The following is a 16,280-nucleotide window of genomic DNA, read 5'->3' as shown; positions in this document are numbered from 1 at the left end:
ACAAGGTAACATTAGATGACACACCAATGAGAAAACTGCAAGTACAGTGTACACTGCAGTCCCTACTCCATGTTGAACTGTTCGCTCCATCATCCTTCTCCCAGACAGCCAGTCTCCTGATATGCCAGTGTGGTTACCACTGCAATTTTGTTTTTTAATGTTCTTACCAAACAAATGGCTGGTGTATCAGTAAGGCCTGCAAACAGTTTTAGATATTGTAATTCAGCAGTGAGTTTCATACCTTACTGTGTTTCTTTGCTTATTAATATCCCTTTCAGTGTGAATAGCTTCCCTGAAATGTTTGTAATGGAGGATATAAACACACACACACACACACACACACACACACACTCAAAGGATATTAATATTTTAAAAATAAATCAGCAAAGGAGAGATAAAGACATTTCCAAACCCCCAAAAAAGGTGTGCGTGTGTGTGTGTGTGTGTGTGTGTATGGGTGTGTATTGTGTTGTGTAAATACAGATGCCAACTAAGGCTGGAAGAGGTTGTTGGACTCTCTTGTATTGGAGGTATTGGCTGCTGTAAGCTACTCGGTTTGGGTCCTGGGAATCAAACTTGGGTCCTCAAGGAAAGTAGCAAGCCCTCTGAATCCTGCAGTCACCTCTTATCTTTTAATGGCTGGTTTTATTAAGCACATTACATTTATCTGCCTGGTTTCCTTTGTCCTTTAGCACTGTGAAGATCTCATGATACTCTCATTTGGGCTCTGAGATATTTTTCTTAAAAGTCTGTCAGAAAAATTGCCAAAAATTGAATTATTTCCTTTCCTTAGCATCCATGCATTCTTTAACTTTTACTTTTTGAACCTAATTATAAGGTATCTTGTTGTTCTTGACTGGGTTAAGTCTGTTAGCATTTGACCTTTCCGTGCTTGGTTATTTATGCTCTCCCTTAGAGTAGGGGAAGGTTTTGTTACTGTTTCTTATTTTCGTTGTATTTTTTTTAACTAAGTATTCTACTCCTTTGACATTCTCAAGTACTTTCGAATTTTCAAATATGTGCTATTTAAACAATGTCCCCAATGTTTCTGCCAGTTCTTCCTAGTTCTCATTTTCTTCATTTTTGCCTCCAAGTGTAAGTTCTCAAATATCCTGTATTTGTGATCATTAATTCTTTCTTGTATTTGATGACTTCTATCAGATTTTTTATTTCTCTGAGTTTATTCTTTAAATATTTTGCCTTCATTTTAATTGCTTTAGACCTCTCTGTTAACTCTGCTCATTAGAGTATTGAAGCATTGGTCTGTGTTTTCCTCCAGCTTGTTGAATTTTGTTAAGATGGTAGCTTTAAATCTTCTGTCTGAGCCATCTCCCACATACATTACTCTCCCTTTGGTTTCTCATGTGTTATCAAGCGAGGTGATGTTTTCCTGGAAACTTTTACTCTGGCACTGATGGGTTAGGCATGTGTTCTAATCTTCCTAGTCTGATTTTATTTGTGCTTGTTTTTCCAAATCATGAAAGTTATGAGTTCAGTTCCTCCGAGCCTGGAGTCACTTTCTATGGTTTCAGGACCGCCTGGCACAGCATTAGATGGAGCTTGGGTCCAAAATATTGCTTGCAGAATGGTTATTAATACACTACTAAAAGGGGACCTAAGCCCACATTAGTTCAAAATACACCATCAGTGTGATGTTCAGAAATAACCAGTAGTGTGTCTAGAAAGAATATTTTATACCTAGACGCCTGTCTAAGGTAGGCTCTTTCATGCCTCATCCACAGTTCCTGGTGTATGCTCAGGTACTACAAAATTCGACCCATCCCTGGGCAGAATCACCATGGATAGAATACTTCTAGGTTCATACATCGTATTCTGGACCACTAGTGCTGCCAAACTATTTCACACTCTGAACACATAGCTGTTCAAGGCCAGAAGCACACCTAGGTGATCCCGAGGGGCCCCAGGTGGGAATAGGTGATCCTAAGGAACCGAATGCCTTTCGACATGTCCCCAGACTCTAGGTTCCCAACACAAGGCAGCAGCCCTCCATAGATTTGTGTCCTTTAGTCACGTAGGGCAATGCCCCTACTAGCCCCTTCACAGGTAGAGGGCATAACTACAGGTTGCGTGGCCTTGACAGGTCTCCGTTTTAACGAGATACCTAAAGGCCAGAAGGGTTTAGCCAATTAAGCATTCCTTCCGAGACCCTCCTCCCTGCAAAAGGTATTTAACCTCAGGCCCGCCCTGAGAAACTGGGGTATCATTTTTTTTTGTTTGTTTGTTTGGTTGGTTGGTTGGGTTTTTTTTTTGTTTTTTTTTTGTTTTTGTTTTTTTATCTAATTTACACCATGACAATAAACATCTTAAAACCATGGACTGTTTCTCTTTCGTTGGGATTTGCTGTAGGAAACACTGGAGAAGGCCTTCACCTAAAGAGCTGCAGTCTAATCTCCCGAAGAAGACCTCACTGTGTTCCCAGCCAGAGACTACCAGCCCAAGCCAAGTGAGCTGCTGGGACCAAGCCAAGAACTCTCATCCCCTCTCCTCTTTCAGCCGTGGGCCAATCCAGCCGTGGATCCTCATTTCATTCTGAGCTCTTTCACTGCTTCCAGCAGCACCTGGGTGCTCAAAAGCGCCTGAGAACCAGTTTGTCCCCAGCTGCGTTTTGGCCCAGCCTTCCCCCCCCACACACACACATCCCCCCTACTGACAGCAGTCCCCAGGGACCTCACACTGTGTTCGCCACCCCCAGAGAGGTCCAGCCCAGCCCCAGTATGGGGAGAGCACAGTCAAACTTCCTGCACCTCTGTCTCCCCTAGTGGTCTAGTCCTGTTGCGGGGCAGGCATCAGACACACTTTAACCCAACAAAATATTACACACACCACCCTGTTCTACCTCAGGAGAATATGGTCTTGCACTGCACAATGCTCTTCAAATGTGAGACAGGATTGACAGTAACAGTCCATTGGCCACTATGCTGATGCTTAGTGGATTTGTACCCAAGTCTCATGGTGGCAGGCACCTATAGAGTAGTAGGGAAGCATAGAGACTATATATCACATACCACCGGTGACCATGGCACAGACTGACACAAAAGTCCATCCCATGGAGACAAAGTCTTTTCTTCATGTTGACATAGTTACAGAACTTGATATGGAAATGGGCTAGCAGAAGCTGTGGTGTCTATATTTAAGAGGGTGGTGGTGGAGATGGTTTCTTGGTCATCAAGGCTGATGTTAAGTCATACAACCTGAGTATTGAAGGTGATAAAGAGAATTAAATGTATGTAAGTACCACTTCTGCCATAATACAACCTAGTGTTGAGTAGAGCCCCATGATACCTAGCCCTAAGCCAGGACTCAAAAAGTGGAACTTTCCTGCAAGGAACGTCACTATCTTCAGAGACTTGTTTTAAGACTGGAAATAATGAAATGTAGACAGAAATGGAAGTCTATTCTACCATTGCCTCCATTTCTCCCTACTACTAGGGCTAGTCTGAGGCTTCATCTATTAATTCTGGAATGAAAAAAAGACGTTCAGATTCTACCAATCAGATATCAGTGATTTTTAAGGCAAGGGTTTCCTGGTTTGTGTTCCAGAGGGCAGTCTGGTTCTCTTTTCTGCTATCCTTGGTTGGTGTAATAGAATTTGAACTGCTATCCTTTATATGGAATAATTCTTTCTCCATCCTGTAGGCAGAAATCTTCTTCACTTTGGACTTCTAGGAGTTAAGGGTAACACCAACAAGTTATCTCTCCCTTTAGCCTTTTTCAATATGGCTTTTAATTTTGTTACTTCAGAGTCGAAAGTGTGATCTCTCACATGCTTTCCTTACTTTCTGTGACAGCAGTTTGCTGGGTTGACTTCTCTATTTGATGTGGCTTTGGAAAGATGGTCACCTACAGATCTTAGCTTCTGTCCTGCTTTGCCTCTCCTATTTGGTCAATTTGATTAATTGCTGAGTCACAGGCACTATATTGCTTTAATTACCTGTGAGGAACATGCATAGTAAAATATGTTCAATGAAAAAAATCTGTGGTTGTTGTTTTTCTTCCAGGATGGTCTTAATTGTTTACAAAGGTCAACTTTGGATCTACTCAGTGCTTCATTGGTCCAATTCATTTACGTGTGAGATGTGGTCTCAGATGAGAATGGTGTTTGTAATGAAGGCAAAGAATAATGACGTAGATGCACAGAGTGAAAGATATACCAGGCTCCAGGAAATGCGTCTCTCTTACAATTAATAGGTTTAGTAATACCGTAGCTAAGTGCAAGTCTACAAATCTGAAGCATACAATTAAAATCTTGGAATCTAAATTTAGTTTTAATATAAATGAGGCAAATCTCAGGAAAAGAAATACATAGCAGACATTGGTTAAGAAAACACAGAAACTAATCCAGTCAGCATCTATACAACAATAGTTTTCTTGCTGATTTGTGAGTTAAGCATAATTCAAGCATAACTTCATATAAACTATCAAATTTATAAATATTGCTTCTATATGAAAGATGGAGTAATTTCTCAGAGAAAGGGGAGCTTTCCTGGGGCTAGTATGTTTAATTCTGACTGGGGGAAACAGCCAAAGGTGGGGAGAGAAGGAACTTATAGCAGATGTACCAGGGGTCACATGCAACCACAGCTTTTGAGTACTTGTGACCAAGAGAATCATAGAAAAACTAGTTTCTTCCCTGTCAGAGAGTTTGAGCAGAATTTACTACTTCGGAAGGTAGCGCTTATCCCATTTCTTGAGAGCTCCTACTGGAGAAGTATAGATGGCTCCAAACAAGATCTGCAATTGTGCAAACTGGGGAGGAGGGGGGCTTGAGGTGGAGGGAGGGCTGGGAGTTAACCCACTTCATTATCTTCTTCGACATTTTGAGTAAACATATCAATCATATCTCAGAAGGGGTATAGTGCCAACGTTCTGAAACACATCTGGTTATGATTCCCAAGAGAGGTTAGCCTATGCTGTGTCATTATCCTGTCAAGAACTCAAAGGCCTCTTCCTGCATCGGAGGCTGAGGTCTGTCTTTATTTGTCTATTTTTTTCTGACCCTCACCTGCAATTGGCATGCAGTCATCAGAATCGAGAGCCGTCACCACAGAGCCCCTCTTTGGAGGCTGGTGTTCTATACTGACTTCAAATTCTTTGAAAGGTAGACTCTCCTCCATAAAACACAAGTTAACAATTGGGATTTAATAATAAGCTAACACTTGATTTATTTTTGATGGGGAGTAGAATACTATATATATTTTTTTATCACCTGACCTGTTTGTGACTTGCTGATTTTATACCTGCTTAGTTGCTTTCTTGTATCTTCTCCATTAGCAATGCATAAGCAGCATTCCCAGAAGACGGAAGAGAAGTTCTGTGGACACTGAATGAAAGGACGCAAATTTAAAAACTGAGTTTTAGATCTAAAAGTTATCATGAAATTACCAAGCCAAATCCTCTCATTTCTATCAGGCCCAGCTGTGGATCACTTAGGCATACATTGAAAGTGTACAGTTCATACTGTGACTGTGGAGTACCAGAGCTACATGTCCACAGGGGAAGAGCAGTGGACACAAAGGGACACACATTGTCCTGATAGTCAAATGTGCACATGATGGTGAGGAAATTTATAAAGATATAATATCTACTTGGAAAGCCTGTGGGGGGAGGAAGCCAAGTTTTGAGTGAATACAGAGAGGCAGATGAAGTCCTGGATGAATGCGTACTCTTGACTTGAATGTGGTCATATCAAGGGTCCCAATGCCTCAGACTTTGTGAGGAGACTGACAGCGCGTGCAGAAAATGTCAACCTGAACTTCTTCCAGGATGTTTACAGCCTGAGACTCTGCACCTCTACAGAGAACCTCCCATTCCTAACTCTCTCATGCGCACGCGCACGTGCATGCACACGACACACGCACTCATGCACGCACGCACGCACGCACGCACGCACGCACGCGCACATGCATTGAGACTGACTAAAACTGCCTACTTGATAAGCTGTATGTAATAACCTTGCCTCCGAGTTAAGCCATGTACTATTAACCTGCCTCCTCAATTCAGATATTTAAAATAAATATACTGAGATTTGTGGCTGTTGCTCCATTTCCATCAGAATGCACAGCTCACATGGTGCTAGTGTTCTGAATGTGTGCTTGTGTGTTTGTCTCTTCTTCATGTTCCACTCGCACTAATCATGTTTCCAGGACCCAGCCATGTGGCAGAGGCCTGAAGCTTTCCATCTTTTATCACTGAATAAAAACAGATTTTCCTTGTGCAGTTTGGATTTTTACTTTTAGTTATCATTTTGGTTTACTATTTTGATTTCAGACAGAGCCTCACTGTATAATGTTGGCTGGCCTGCAACTCTCTGTGTAGAAGAGGCAGGACAGGCACCCAGTTACTTTTGCCTCTTGACTTCTGGAATTAAAGACACATGCCACCACACTTAGCAACATATATTATTATTATTATTATTATTATTATTATTATTTTGTTTTTTTTTGAGACAGGGTTTCTCTGTATAGCCCTGGCTATCCTGGAACTCACTCTGTAGACCAAACTGGCCTCGAACTCAGAAATCCACCTGCCTCTGCCTCCCAAGTGCTGGGATTAAAGGCGTGCACCACTACTGCCCAGTTTTTATTATTTTACACATGTGCATTGTGCGTGTGGGCTTACATGCAGATGGGCACTTGCTTGAGTGTATACGTGCACACCACATACTTGCAGGAGCCCATAGAGGTCTTCAGTGGGTAGTGGATGTCCTGGAACTGGAGTCCTAGGTAGTTGTAAGTTGCCACGTGGGTGCAGGGGACTGAACTTAGGTCCTCTGCTAGGGTAGTCAGTTCTCTTTCTTCTGAGCCATTGCTCCAGCTCCTGAATTTTTCATCAGTCAATTTCTTTTTTTTGCCACATGAAGACAATCATATAACCACTAGTTTCTACTCTAGAGTTCAGAGGGAAGCTGTTTACACATAGTTTTTCATCTTCAATTTCTTTCTATCCTGATAAAAAAAATTGCAGAGGTCCCATAAAGAGAACACATATTTTTCATCTTAACTTAGTTTTATTCCAAATTTAATTTATTTTTTAATATTTTAAAATTTACTTATTTATGAATTGTTAAGTGCGGAAGTACTCTCTCTGCATGTACACCTATATGCCAGAAGAAGGCATCAGATCCCTTTGCTGATAGTCGTCAGCCATTCTGTGGTGGTAGGGAATTGAACTCATGACCTCAGGAAGAGTAGCTAGTGTTCTTAAACACTGAGCCATCTCACCAGCCCCAAATTTAGTTTCTTTAAAAAAATTACATTGGTAATTAAAACATTTATCTAGTTTTGCTTAAAACATAGAAACTTCTTGGTACATTATACTCCCTATAAAAATATCAAATATCTGTGGTTTTGTAGCAGATATAATGATGATTAATGAAAACTGCTACAAAGGGCCATCTTACAAGTCACTGCCAAAGGGCCTTCAAAGTATATTAATTTTATGGGAAAGATATATGAAAATGTGATAAACAAAAGCAAAATGGAATGGGAGGCTTAGTTCAGAGACTACTAATAGACTAATCATGGATTAGTCAGCTATCACATGGCTATGGTCATGAAAAGTCCAGCTATCACGTGTTTGCAACGGGTCATCTGTAAACTATCAGAAAGTGGTAGAAGCTGAAAGACGGAACTGAGACCACAGTCTCCTCTCTTGAGATCCCACCTCCCAGACGTGGGTGCTTATCGCTCAGAGGTTGCTGTTCACTGCAACTGTCCCCTCTTTCCAATCACCTGGCAAGTTCAGCAGCCTGCCGGGCAGGCGAAGGAAACTATTTCCATGTCCTCATTCAAAGGAAATGTCTTACAGTGAAGGCATCCCAAGGCATGGAAGAAATCAAACCTGTTTCTGCGTAAGGTACAAACACAATACTTGGCTAAGTAAGTGAATTACAAGGAGGCTTTATAACTTATATTACACCAGCATCCAAAAATAAAGTTAATCTCTGGAGGATGAAAGCATGTGACGGCTTTTTCGGAACACAAATTCTCTCTGCACAGAAACTAAGCTGCGTAAACAGGTCCACCGCTCTTGATTTTTGGACCGAGAGGGTACTCTTCACAGTTCAGCCATTACTCCAAAGCGTCTTTGTACTTTTACCAAAAAAGAATAATAATAAACTCTGCGCTACCAGTTAAAAGGCTGGTGGTGATGGGAAACTCTCTTGAGACTCTCGAAACTGGGGTAGAATTAACAAGGCAGGCCCTCACCTGGATCTTCTGATTCTATGGAGCTGGGGGAAAGGAAAAGGCACCAAACCTTGCTGGGGAAAGCTCACCCTGATAGGCACTCTGTGGAAGGTGCTCGGCTCACAGGCCACTGTGTAACTAAGCTAACAGACTTACCCGTCTGCTCCAAAGAGCACTTGCCAACGGGTTCTCTTGAGTTTTTATGCACTAAAACAAATTTTTAAAATACATTTTGTGAATTTAGTGTAAAAACAGTTATTACATTAAGTGCAACCCTGGAAAATGTAAATAAAATTATGCTTGACTATCCTATCTATGTTTATATTTTATGTAACATAGGCAATTGTGTGACAATGGGTTCAGAGAAGTTAAGTGTTTGAATGCAGTAATTAATGTTTTATCATTTAAGAAAGCAAATTCATGATAAAATTAATTTATATGTACAAATGCCTAAGTGCCCTAATTTCCACGGGCTTCAGAGTAATATTAGGAGCTAGGTAAAATATTAATGTCTAGATAGAATGTCTAGATAGACCTAGGTAAAATGTTAAAGCCTAGGTAACTGTTTCTTGGCTAGTCTGCCATTATAAAGAAACTTTCTTATTTGTTTCTGCTGTTACTAGGAAACTTTCTAATGCCAAGATTGATTACGTATTCAGTTATATTCTGAGCTCCTGGAAACCAATCACATAGAAGTCAGTAGAACTGTTTTGTAGTTACCCACAATAAGCTTGGACCCCAACCAACCACCCAACAGAACTGCGTGCACCTGTGTATAAGCTTTTATGATATAAGCTACCCCATGGAATGGACCCCAACATGAGAGATATAAGAAACTATTGAAAATACGACTTCTATTTTGAGTGGTGGTTGAGTAAAGTTTAAGTTTCCAAGACTTGAGTAAAGTTTAAGTTTCCTGGTAACTGACATCCTGGTAGGTAAGTTCAGACATGAATGTTAGACAAAGCAAGTCCCCTGCCACAGTTGAATGCCCCAACCAATGGAAACAGAATAAATGTACAACAAAGACATATTCCTAAGGAAATTCCCTTTCCCTAAATCCTGATTGGTGAAATAATTGTCTGTGGATTTAACTTAGCATCATGGTTCAGTTCTTGGTCGATCAGTCCTGGGGCATGTGCTCAAACAGGGATATCCAACAATAAACTTTAAAACAAATTAAAATAAAAAAGCAATCAATCTTGGTATTTCTTTTAACTATGCTGTTGTCCCTTAAGAGGGAGGAATTGTACAGCAGAAGGGTGAACATCAGATGCCCATGACTTCTGAGGAAGAAATCACAGCTGACACAGATAAGGACAAAACTGTTGTGAATATCATAAAATTATCTTAATTTCCTTTTATGTGTATGTTGTGTGTGTGTGTATCTGTATGTGTATGTGTATGCCATGTGTATGCCCATGGAGGCCAAAAGAAGACATCAAGAGTTACGGGTGGTTGTAATTCACTATGTGGAGCTGGAAGTCAAACCCTGAGTCTCTGGAAGTGCTCTTAGCCACTGATTCATCTCTCTAGAGCTCTCAATCATCCCCATGCTGAGGCCCTTTAATACAGTATGGCAAGTTGTGCTGACACATCATCCATAAAATTATTTTCATTGCTACTTCATAACTGTAATTTTGCTAGTTATAATAGAAATGCAAATATGCATATCCTGGTATGCAGGGTATTTGAGATCCCTGTGAAAGGGTTATTCACCACCAAAGGGGGTCTCAAACACTGCTCTAGGTTGAGAAACACTACTCTAGCCCCAGACAATGATAATTTTGAGCAAAAGTGTCAGAGACTGTCATTGTTCAGTGTAGACAAGAGATACAAGGTGAATCATTTTGTTTAGTGGCCAGTCCTAAAACAGGTCAAACTGAGGAGAGCTCTGACTTGTATTTGTCTCAACTGCACACACACACACAAAGAATAAACAAAGTCATACTAGTATTTGTTTATACCTTTAACATAAATTCCCAACTCTCTTTCCCACCCTTCCGGTTTCCTCCCTTCTTTCCCCCCATGCCTCCCTCTCAGCCCCTTCTTCTGTAAATACTGAGCATCTGCTACAGGCCAGGCACAGTAGGAATGAGATGAGTGAAATGTCTTTGCTTAGGGAAGCTTTCATGAGAGCATCCTGTGAACTTTTCTTTTCTTTATGAAACAACAACTCACATATTTCTCGGGAGCGCCCCACAAAGGCTACTTTGGGGAACCTCAGGTTTTCCTGGACTTTGCAGTTTCTAGGAGAATTCCATTTTGGGGTATAATGTCCTCCTAAAGTCAACTACCACAGAACGACAGGAAGGCTAGCAGGAAAGTTTCTCTCTCTCTCTCTCTCTCTCTCTCTCTCTCTCTCTCTCTCTCTCTTCTTGTTTCACTGATAGCACTTGGGAAAGATTAAGTCCGCTTGGCAGGCTTTTCTCTCCAAATTGCTACTCTGTTCTTTCATTTCATGATCAAAGAAAGATGCTATTGACGAAGTGGAGTGCCAAGTCAGGTGTCAGGAGTCTCTGGTTCTATGTTTAGCAATTATTGATGAAAAACTTTGAATAAGCTGCCTAACTGGCCTTTATTGAAGCCCCATTTCGTCAGCCTTCCTGGAACATTTATGTGGCCTGTAGTATTACTCAAACCTCCCCAGGGAACAAGAGAATGAGATGCAGTGCAGGGGAAAAGAGGGGAGAGAGGAAGAGAAAAGGAAAATGAGAGGCAGGAAGAACAGAGGGAAAGGGGAAGAAGAAAGGGAAAAGAGGAAGAAAGGCAGAAAGGAGAAGAAGAAAAGAGATCTATTCGAGGATAGTTATCACCCAGTAATGTTGGCTGATAAGCCTTCCTGCTCTCATACAGTGCCTGCAAGCCAGACAACCAGGGAAACAGGGAATGTGATTCATTTCAAGTTCAAAGGCCTGAGAACCAAGGAATTTCATGGTGTACTTAAGGCCCAAGGCTGAAGGCCTGAGGTCTAGAAATGTTTGAAGGCAATGGAAGAAGATGTCTGTCTATGGAGGAGGGGGGGAGGGAGAGAGGGAGGCAGGCAGAGAGAGAGAGAGAGAGAGAGAGAGAGAGAGAGAGAGAGAGAGAGAGAGTCAGAGAGAGAGACAGAGAGAGAGACAGAGAGAGAGAGAGAGAGAGAGAGAGAGAAAGAGAGACAGAGAGACAGAGAGAGACAGAGAGAGACAGAGAGAGACAGAGAGGGAGAAAGACAAGCTAGCAGATTTCCCTTTCTTGGTCTTTTTGTTTTGCTGGATCATCAGTGAACTAGCTAATATGTAACTTCCATATGTAAGGGTAGAGCTTCTCTCAGTCTGTAGATTCAAGTGTACTGCCTTTTCAGAATACCTTCATAGACTCACACATAAATCAAGGTTGACTGGTTACGTTGTTGCCCTCTGTTCCAGTCAAAATTGACAGGTAAAATAATCTATCACATCCATTCTTTTCTTTTAAAGAAATGTTGCTCTCATATCTTGATACTCACTTGGCTTAGGTTAGACCAGAAACAGGGCATCCCACCAGACATAACATGAAGGCAAACAGAGGACTTGTCTTAGTTAGAATTTTACTGCTGTGAACAGACACCTAGGCCAAGGTTCTTATAAAGGACATCATTTCGTTGGGGCTGCTTTACTGATTCTGAGGTTCAGTCCATTATTATCATGGCAGAAGCATGTCAGCTTCCAGGCAGGCATGGTGTTGGAGGAGCTGAGAATTTTACATCTTGTTCTGAAGACTGCTAAGAGACTTCCTAGCAGCTAGGAGAAAGTTGTCAAAGCCACCCTCACAGGGACACACTTCCTCCAACAAGGCCACACCTACTCCAACAAGGCCACACCTCCTAATAGCGCTACTCCCTTGGCCAAGCGTATTTAAACCACCACAGCTCTCTATCCACAAAGAGTGACTGCAAAGGGGCTCAGTGAAGCAAATACACACTTCAGATACACAAGGATGAAGGGGCTTTAGAAGGAGCCAAGGTGAATGATGGAGATAACGGCGTGTGTGTGTGTGTGTGTGTGTGTGTGTGTGGTTATAATAAATAAGACAGAAGAAAAGTAATGGATTACATTAAGAGATTCTGTCAAACAATGGGATGGACTTAAACTCCTAAAAGGAGGTTGACAGGGGTTGGGAGACGGCTCACAGTGCATTGGCTGCTCTTTCAGAGGTCATGGGCTCAATTCTCATCACAAATCTGTAAGTCCAGTTTCAGGGGCTCCAACACTTTGGTCAATGTGGGCACCATGAATTCAGGTATTGCACAGGCATACATGTACGTATAATGCCCATATACATAAACGAATAATTTAGGCAATTTTTAAAAAGGCAATTTACAAAGAGGAGTTGTCAGAACTTAAGCCTGGCAATGAAATATGTCTTACTTAGTTTAATGCTTCTAGGTAAGAATTTGAGAAAATCAAGAAACATCTTTAGAAGTAATGTGCACATGTTAAGAACAACTACACTGGGCTGGCAAGATGGCTCAGCAGGTAAAGGCACATACCAACAAGCCTGGTGATCTAGATTCCCACGAAAAGGACTCTTGCGAGCTGTTCTCTAACCACTTGGTACCCACACACCTCTCTACCCCCACAAACACACAAAACAAATGACTAAAATATAGTATAAAGATTAAAAGCAGGGTAACTGCTCTGAATCGTTTTTTCGTGCAGACAGCATGGTTTAGTCTCATCTGTAGCCTCAACTGTTTCTGCCATGGCTTTAAGGGCCTCTGCTGACTCTATTTTGCATCATATCTCGCCATCTAGTGGCTGACGTCGGTATAGAGCAAAATTTAAACTCAGATTTTCCCTCCTTGGTTTTAAACCTGAAGCGTTCAACTTTGCGGGAATTCTATTTATTTTTGCTACATTCTGACTTCCACCAAAGAGGATATTTGGTGGCTGAACTTTGTAATTGAAATTTCAGATCATGACAGGGCTGGGTAAGTTTCAAAGAATAAAACCAGACAAAATTATAAATTTTCAACCACTAGTTTTCTCAACATTAAAAAAAAAATAATCAATTTCCTTGGCATTTCATTCCACTTGAAGTTTTTAGGAATCGAAATTGAGCAGTCGTTCTCCGGTCTAGTCATTCTGGTTGGTTTATTTTATTATTGTCTACTAAAAGCAATCTAATTTTCATTGAATTATGTCAAAAAGTATAGACATTTTCCCATACTTTCCTGGCATGCCCTTTTCATTTATATTCCTTGTTTGATATTTTCTTATCACTAAAAATCATCTGTGGTTCAGCATGAGGCATGACCACATTCATTATTAAATTAGCCTACAATTTAAATAACTTATTTTAGAAATGCCCAATGTTTGTTCTACCTAGAGTCAGGTCCCTTTAGGAATGATTGTGTAAATGAGAACAACATTTAGTATTCAGCATATACTGACTATGCTGTATATTCAAATAAATGGATGAGGGAGCCTTTATACTGAATGGCTTAAAGAACAATAGAAAAAAACACAGCACATTTTGAAACCTCATTTGAAAATAAATGTTGTACGCTCAGGAATTTTGTTCTGTTGAATGGCTAAAAGCACCTTTCTCATCTTTTTTCCTGACATTTGGTGTCCAGGCTGTCTAACCTCTCTAAGTCCCAGTCACTTTATCTGTCAAACAAAGACAAAAAAGTTAACTTCTCCCTGTGAGGATTAATGGAAACAAGGAGCATGTAGCAAGCCATTGTTGGTATCGGATCCCATAGCAAAACATAAATAGAAGCTGTTACGGCTATAATGTTAGTGCTGGAGAGGTGGCTCAGCAGTCAAGAGCATTGACTGCTCTTCCAGAGGACTCAGAGGACACAGGTTCAATTCCCAGTACCCACGTGGCAGTTCACACCTGTCTGTAGCTCCAGTTCCAGGGTTTCTGACATTCTCACAAAGACATACATTCAGGTAAATCACCAATAAACATTAAAAACAAAAAACAAAATGAACAACAAGAACAACAACAGCAAAACAAAACAAAAAAGATAATGCTGAAAACTACTGGCTAGAAATCTGGGCTTTGCTCTTAATTTCTTATTCTGCCTGTGGCATGAATCCTTGTTCACTGTGAGACCCTCTCCTAGGGCCAGTCTCTGCACTAAGCTTTACAGGCTAGAGGGTATTAGCAATTGGAGGCCAGTGGTATTTCTAATCAAGAGAAGTGTCAGAAAAGAGAAGAGTCTAAAGTCTTGAGCCTTACTCACTCACTCTGATGCTGTCCATTCTGGGTGTAGGAATACACAACAGTCAGTAAGCTGTAGAAGGGAGAAAGGATTTAATCATCAAATGCATCCTCAAAACATATCAGACTGTATTAGAACTGGGACTCATGTGGGACTGTAAACCATCTGCTTTATTAGGAACTATGTCTAGCCTACACAGCAGATGAAGGAAAGGAGCCCCAGACTGATAGATCAATGTTCCTGGCCATTTCTCCTTGGTAACATTGGTGAGATAACTTAACTTTGGGCTTTTACTGAGCACTGAACATTATGGAGTCTGTTTCATTGATATCTCTATGGAATAATGTAGCCTTTGAGGTAAGTCACAATACATGTGAAGCTGTATTTATGATAAGGTCCTGCATCCAGGAAGGCTTATTGGATTGCATAGTCCTGAAATGAAGAAGGTCCCTCAAGCACAGGTATGGTAGCTTGAATGAGAATGGACCCATAGGCTCATCTATGTGAATGCTAGGAATGGAACTGCTATGGAAGAATTAGAAGGTGTGGCCTTTTTGGAGGAAGTATGTTACTGGGAATGGGTTTTAAGGTTTCAAAAGTTCATGTCATATAAATGTCAGATTTATTTTCCTCAGAGGAAGGGATGAGATGAGAGCCATACTCAAGCCATGTGAATAAACTGCTTGTGCTGAGCCCACAGCATTTCTATGTCCTAACTCTCCTTAGACATAGGCTTGGATGTTTCTAGCCTCTATACAATCTATTCTTTCAAGACCACCTATTCAGTCAGGCTTTTCTTGTTTTGACTGAATTGCTCTGCTTGGCTCATACTAACTTTGGCAATATTTTCTAAACTTCTGGCTCATTCTTATTCCCAGGCTCCTTCTGTCTTCACCTGTGTCTAGCTTGTTCTTTCTGCAACCTGTCTCTGTAAAACAGTTCTGGTAAAAGTGCTATATATACACACACCACCTGGGTCTAGCTCGTTGTCTCTGTGCTCTTCTTAAGTACCCTCTCTTTCCTGTTTGCTCTTGTGAGAGTTGGGCAAATCCTATCTCTGACTCATTCTGTCAAATCTTTCTCTGATTCACCACTTTGTCTGCCCCTCAATTAGATGTCACTTTTAAACATGGATGCTTCCTGCAACAAACTAACCCTGCCTTCATTGTTAGGGACTAAAGGTGTGTACTAAGAGCATGTCTATATTCCAGCCAGATCTACTATAATCCAGAGTGTATCTGCACTCCAGCTAGACCATATATATTAGGAAGGCCTTTGGATGTGATCCCTTGCCAAAGCAGCCACGTTGTTGGAGTAAAATTCCTCTTCAATGTCAGGTGCAGTGTCTTTTTCTCTGTCTGCTACCTCAGGATCAGTATTTAAGGCTGTCAGCTACTGTTCTAGTCTGGTTTTTGAGATGTATACCAATGTGACTAGTAATGCCATTCATAACGTAGCTAGGCAAATAATGAAAATTAATCCCATGTCCCACATTAATAATGGACTAACTCTAAAACTATAAGCAAGTCACCAATTTAAAAACATTGTAAGAATTAGCCTTATCATGGTGTCTCTTAATGGAACATTAACTAAGACTACAAGCATTCCCCTGGCCTTCCTTGTAAGCTATTCTCAACAAAGCATGAAATCTATATCTCATAAGTATTTGTATTTTTTATTATAAGAATGAATGGATCAGTGATCTCTCCATCCTGAATCTCAGACCTACAATTGCCTGAAAAAGACTACTAACCAGATGTGTAAAATGTTGTACAAAATCATTGGGCAAAATCAAGTACTTGATTTCCACTGCCATTTGCCTCGTTCCTCTATGAATGGCATTACTAACCTCATTGATGCACATCCCCTAATCTGAT

This window comes from Grammomys surdaster, unplaced genomic scaffold, assembly GCF_004785775.1.
Source record: "Grammomys surdaster isolate TR1022 unplaced genomic scaffold, NIH_TR_1.0 63, whole genome shotgun sequence".
Classification (NCBI taxonomy): domain Eukaryota; kingdom Metazoa; phylum Chordata; class Mammalia; order Rodentia; family Muridae; genus Grammomys; species Grammomys surdaster.
The sequence above is the reverse complement of the archived record's forward strand: the minus strand, read 5'-3'. Positions refer to the sequence as shown.